The sequence below is a fragment of the Argiope bruennichi genome, chromosome 5, assembly GCF_947563725.1.
Source record: "Argiope bruennichi chromosome 5, qqArgBrue1.1, whole genome shotgun sequence".
In the NCBI taxonomy this organism is placed as follows: Eukaryota; Metazoa; Arthropoda; class Arachnida; order Araneae; family Araneidae; genus Argiope; species Argiope bruennichi.
The window spans coordinates 22,658,996-22,666,382 of record NC_079155.1 but is presented as its reverse complement, the minus strand read 5'-3'; positions in this window follow the sequence as shown (position 1 = coordinate 22,666,382).

The following is a 7,387-nucleotide window of genomic DNA, read 5'->3' as shown; positions in this document are numbered from 1 at the left end:
CATTTTATTTTGTACTAGCTAACCTTAGTCAACCATCTTGTTTGCTATGACTATTGTTTTAATCTTCTTTCCATAGAAGAAATAGATTTTAACATTAGTGTTCCATGTATGCAATTCCATACCACTAATTTTACAGTCTTAACTATTTATCATTTTTAGACCCACAGATTTTTCAAAAATGTACTAATGAAGGAAGCTCAACCAAAGTGTTTCCATTTTATTTTGATATACTTTCAACCCAAAATATTTTCAGATTTTGAATGAAAGAACCCATTTCGTTCCTATGCATTTCTATTTAATCTGATAAAAAAACAATTTTTTTAAAAATTCCCTTTTATTATTTTTAAGCGAACAATTCTTGTATATATTTATTTCATGCATCTCGGAAACGGTTCTGACGATTTGGATCAAATTTTATATTTAGATAAGGTTTTGCTTTTTAATTTTATCCATGTAGATGCCCTTTCTGAAAAAACGCATACACAATTTTTTACACACACAGAATTTTTTTATAACTAACTATTAGAGTCCAAGAGATGGCGCCACTAGTCCAAGCAGAACCTAAACAAACTGAAGTAAACATCCGAGCTGTAGTAAAATTTAAATGAGCAATTCTTGTATATATATACGAATTTATTTCGTGTATCTCGGAAACAGTTCTGACGATTTATATCAAATTTTATATTTAGATAGGATTTTGCTTTTTAAATTTATCTATATAGATGTCTTTTCCTGAAAAAAGAAAAAGCGATTTTACACACAAAAAAAAGAAAGTTATAACTGACTATTAGAAGAAGTACATTCAACTTCTGCTTTGAATTGTGGGTAGTGCAGAACAGCTTGAATGACACATGTGTCTAGGATTTTTGCTTTAAGTCTGTTTTTTACTCGTTATGATTTTTAACATGATTTTGTTTATTTAAATGTTAGTTCATATGTAGGTTGAAAAATATTCATATGTAATTAGTACTAATGAGATTCGTATGTAAATATTTTCTCCAAAAGCACACGATTTTACAAAAAAAAAACTGCAGTGCAAAGCTTGGTATACCAGATATTTATTGTTATATTTGATTTTATATTGAGAAATGGTAATGTTCTGAGATTCATCTAATTAAATTTTATATAATATTCTTTGAAGGAAAACAATTAATTGTTTGTTTCATTTTCTGCATTCTAATTTTTAGTAAAATTGAAAATAAAAAAAGGATAATGAGGCATATTTTCTAGAGGTAATAATTGTGATTACAGTCAGTAACGACAACAAAATTGTAAAATCCAAGCTATAAAGTAATGGTATAGTGCTTTCAGCTCAAAATGCCTAATGACCTTCATTCTCAAGGAGGCAAGTAGATAACTTGAGGAATGAGGTAACTGGACAGTAGGTCATTGATATTATAAGGTTATTCTAATAAATATTTGTATTGATATATCCTGACTTATCAAAATAAGCTTATCTGGTGTTGTTTACTTTACAGTTATCTTGTGGTGAATGAATAATAAAATATATCTTCTCTTTGCAGTTAAGAGGTAATGAGTAATAAGATATTTATGGAAATCATACAAAATAATAGAAAATGGTACAATTTTTGAACAATGGTATGTAGACAAAACAATAGTAGTCTTAAAGTTTGAATATTATAATTTATCAAATATAAAAACTTTGTGTAAAGAAAAAAAAATTATTATCTTCTTAACATACTACTCTTCTGTTATTATATGTACATGTATTAAAATTGATGATCTAAAAAAATTAACAATTCTTGTTAAAAAAAAGCAGAATAACTCATACTTTATAATGGTCAAGCTAAGTGAAGTATTGAACAGCCTATTATTTTAAATGTATTGAAAAAACAAAAATATTTCTTTGAAGTGAAAAAAAAAATTATCTTTTTTCAGAACTCCCATGAGAGAAATTCAAAAGATGCCGTTAAAAAACCATAAGAACGTTATCTGTATATGAATAATGCAGTGTTAAAATGATAGTAATAACCATTTTTAAAAGCAATTATTTTTTTAACAAATTAAGTCTTAATATAGCAAAACACTTGATGAAAAGAGAAAATGTGTCATTTAATTTTAAAATAATTGCAAATATTTTAATTATCACATGAAGGCATTCATTGTTTTTTGAATTTCTGTTGCTTGGGCTTATATTGGATCAAGCATTTTTAGCACATACAGTAAATATAATAAGTATCTTTTTCTACTAAAAATAACCTATTAAACAATTATGTTCAAAAAACTTCTGAAGGTAATTTAAGATTTATAGTTAACATTTGCATCTCATGATTTCTTATTTATATAATTTTATTTTTTTTACTGTAAGTTATTGATTGCCTTTTGTGTGTCATGTATGGTTCATATTATTTGCAGTTATAATTACATATTTGATTTACATGCAACAATATTTTATAGCAAATATTTTTATCTATAACATTTAATTTGAAATTTCTATGATTTTTTTCTATAACATAGTTTTTATGTAACTGCCCAACAGGAGTCACTTCAAATGTCACCACAACCCAATAATAATGTAAGCTTAAGTCTGCACATTATTACATCGTTTCTTTTGGAAGAAATCTTATGTCTTGTTGAACATATTCTTAGTATTAATGAATTTTACTTGTGCAATTTTCGATGACTACTGATTTAATAATTTACTATAATAAATTAAAAGATTATTATCGATATAGCTATTTACACAATTATTTTAGAGCTGAAATGATCTCTAACAGTCAACCATTTCTTTAGTTTGAATATCATACATACATGTAAGAAGATCTTTTGCTTCGAAATCATATTATGGGAAATGAAACTCGCAAATAAATTTTTGAAACTAGAGAATGATATTTTCACTTTTAATATGCATCATTATACATTTTTTTTTTTTTTTGCCAATTACTCAATCGGCATTTGAAAGTAAGCTTCCTTATAGTTATTTTTTTAAATTTCTATAAATTAAATAGATACATTTGATATTTTTTTTTTTTGCCCATGAAAATTTTTAATAGTTCAGTAATCGAAGTTAATGAGATGCCGATTGAGCTAACAATATTTTTAGATTTTTGTTTTTGCAACAAATGTGGTGACATCTTGCTGAATGTGTCCAAACCTAGAACTTTCATTTGGTATGGACTTTGTTATTAATTATTATTACCATGAAGCCGCTTTGAATGTCAGAATAATAACATAACACTGTATGACCAAAGATTAATAATAGAATTAAAAATGATGTTGTGCCAATCTCAGAATAACAGACAAGAGTTTTTGAACATTCTCGTATGCTAGCATAATTTGGTATGTTTTATGCATGATAGTAGAGTAAAGGAAACTTTATTTTAATGTCTTTTCTTCCACCGATTGGATTCTAAATTTAACATGTTGCCAGCAAACTATAAAATCTGGCATTCTATAGAAAGCCTAAGCATTGTATATAATGCCTAAAACGAGCCAGCAATGTATGAAACTATTCATCTTTCAAACATTTCCTAGGCTACCTATAGAATGCCAAATGAGAAACCAGGAAAGTGAGAAATAAATCTCCGATTTGTTCCGAATAACACGATAATATTAGCAGTTGAATGAGTGTGACAGAGGATCGTATTTAACTTCTGAAGAATTTTAAAACAAGTATATGCGAGATCACAATTCACTTTATGTCCTAAGAACTTGCTTTAGAATTGAAGATATTTCTAATCACGAAATTCGGTCAGTTGCAATTGCTTATTCCAGTGGAAGCGGCCAAAATGAAGAAAAATATGAAAATTTTGTTTCCCTTTATAAGAAAGGCATAAATTTTGTTTTGTGCAACTTTCATTTTTCTTTATGTATTTTGGATAATTTTTTTTAATGGCACTCTCATCATTTTTTCAGAATAACGTGTATTTTTGAGGAATGCTCATCATTTACATAACAGTTTTATCAGGACTTTTCCATACTTTTTCTATATAGCATTTGTCATTCTATAGAATGTCTAGGCATTATATACAATGCCTAGGGAAAGTTTATAATAATTCTCATATTTCATACATTGCCTGTAAATATCCGGCATTGTATACTGTAGTGAAAGCCTATAAGCCAGTTAACAGCTATGCTACACGAGCAATTGCTTTTGTATTGAGCAGAGGTGGCGGTAGAGATTTGCCGACAGGAGGGCAAACTCCATATCTCTAATTTGGCATCAAAATAACTCTTAATAATTAATTTTACATTTAATTAAAGAAAATCAAGTATTATTTAACTCATTTTTATTCAGATGCTGATCCTTTTTTTTATTGTTAAAACTTTATAAAGGTATTTGTAAAAAAAAAAAAAAAAAAAATGGTTCTCACTTTCTTTTACTAACCATCAAAAAATTGTCAATATTTGAGTTTATTTTTTATGAGACTCTTAAGATTTAATTTCTTTGCGATCTAATTTTAGAAAAAAATATAGTCATATTCTACTCTAGATTGTAGTACATAGATAGAAACACAGATTATACCAGAATGACGTGTCATGCTAAATGGAACAAATGCATACTCTTACTATTTTATATCAGAAGCTAATATATAAAATGAATGTTGAAACAAAAAGTTTTATAAAAGTAACTGTTTTAGAAATACAGAATAATAAATAAAAAATATTTGATGTTTTCTTCAAAAACCGATTTTTTTGTTTAGTCCCGTACCTAAAATATTTGTTAAGTAAGAATTGCAACAACGAGTAAGAATTAAGATGTGTTTCGAATCCGAGGAGAATAAGTGCGCGTACTCAATAAAAATTTACTATAGTTCGGACACGAACAATATAGAAAGCAGAAAAGATACAATATCTGGTTTTTTAAGAAGGCCGGAGAAATATTTTGTAAATATATGTACAAACTTCTTATTTTATGTAAGATATGAAAAATATTCTTATGAAAAATGGACTGCTTAAACGTTAGATCCCCCTTGGATTTATTTTTCTATATATATTGAGGCTTAAAAAATCAATGCATTTTATTTGAAAAAAAAAAATAGATCTTGAACATGAATTCACCTATCTTCATTTTTATTTATATACTTTCTGACTATTCTATGTATTATTAAGTACCACAAGTAAGTATTAAGTGCCACAAGTAGTACAATTATAAGCTTAATGAAGGACATTTGAATCAGACGTCTGAAAATCTGCGAACTTAACGTCTTCGACATCCATTGCATTCAGTTCTTAGTTTGGTGTATCAAAACTTGTCCGTAAAATACGGCATATTATTGACGTACCACTCTGTTGATTATTGACCTAACCCCAATCGATTTTGCCAAATATAGCCAAACACTTTAAACATTGCCTAGATATTTCGAGTGTTTGCAATATATTAACTTTAAGATGTATTTTAAATAATCATATTGATAATGCTCAACTCTCTACAACCATTTTGAAATGGTGAACACTTTTGCCGACGAAACTCTGAATTTCTCGCCGACGGGGGGGGGGGCAAGAGGCTGCCGACAGGGGGGCAATTGTCCCCCTGCTACCGCCGCCTCTGGTATTGAGGTCATGTTACTGGGCTGCGAACCACAAGGTTCCAGGTTCTATCCTCGCGCATAACAAACCGCTACAATACCATGTCTAAGCATTTTATAGAATGCCGGTATTTCATGCTTTGCTGTAACAAATACAAACTTACAATTTTGATCACATAAGTACACACCAAGTTTCATTTGTCTGTCGTTGTGTTTTCAAATTATCGCATTCATATACAGGATAATCGGTAAAGTTCTTTTAGGCCCTTTAAGTTCAAAATTACATCTCGAATGCAGAGAAGAGAAATAACATCCAAAGAAGTCGCATAAACCTATAAAAAAGTTATCATGCAAAATTTTTGAGGCTTTTTTATATTTTGATTTATATAGCGCCAATAGCGACAAAATTAATAAGTTATAAAAATAATTTTAAAAAATAAAGGAGATTGGCCAAACATTCCAGGCAGAAAAATATACGTTATATCATCATAAAAACACAAGAAAAAGTTTCACATTATCTGTAAAATGGGCGGAGATATTTGCGATTAAAAATATGAACTTTCCGTGACTTGAAAAAGGGCTCATCCTAAAATTGAAAAATGTATTCTCCGCTACCCTCCCTATATATATATATATATATATATATATATATATATATATATATATTCACACTAGAGTAATTTTGATTGGAATTTTTTGTAAGAACCATCTAACTCAATAGAAGTGGAAATGATGAGGCATTGAAATTTTCATTTCCCTCTAACTCAGTTAATATTGAAGATAGAAAAATAAATCGAAGTACCGTCTCATTAAGACAAACAACTTTTGTATTCAAAGTTTTTCAATAGCTGCCATTGCTTCAAAATTAGAGGCTAAAAAGTGATTTAAAACCACTAATTTTGACTATTTCTAACATCAACAATTTATGACAGTTTTGGAAAAAAAATAGCATAAAACTTCTACATTTAGTTCATTTCCCTATTTTGATATTATTTAAATGCTCGTGGACAAAAGATTAAATGCTTGAATGAAACTAAATAAATAAAAAAATAGAAGACGAAGAAGGTTTAATATCATCATTATATAAAAACGATTAGCTTAAAAATTCTCAGAAGCTGGGTGTTATTTAATTCTTTTGAATATGTTTTATTATAATCTTTTTCTTGGAAGCGGGAGAATGAATTTGTTTGTTTTATTTCTCCTCGAATACTGGAGAATCGTAAACCAGTTTTCCCGCCAAGGCGGGAAAAAATTCTAGCCAAATCTATCAAAATTCGATACGCTAACTAATATAATAAGAAATTCAGAAAAATTATTAGCACATTTGACGACTTATCGATTAAAAAAATTACATCTTGGCTCCATAGCCTGATATATATTTAATTTTCCTTTTTAAAATAAAGGAGAATCAAAATGGTAATTTCTCCTTTTAAAATGCAACTATTATAGCTTTTACCCAAATATGGTTCTTGTATTAATCGTGTACTAGCAATTAATCGCCAAAGAAAGAATGCTTAAGGTATAATGTTAATCTATTGACTATGTCCGCCAATGGCATGTAGTTAATACAGAAGTATCGAGTATATATTTAAAAAAAATTAATTTATATTCCCTTTTACTCGAATTAATAGTTATAATGGAAATATTCACAATTGTATTGTAGATTTCAAAGTATTAACCATTCATATTCAAGCGCAACAGATAACATCTTAATTCCTACGTTAATTTAAAAATACAAATGACTTTCCTTTTCAATATAATTGAAAAATTAAACGATAGTTTCGTAACTTCTGTCATAAAACCGTATTCTGTGCATTTAATTGCAAAAAGATTAATTGCAAACGATAGTTAATTTCTTCAAATATGTCTAAAATCTAAAATTGAGCTTTTAGTTCTTG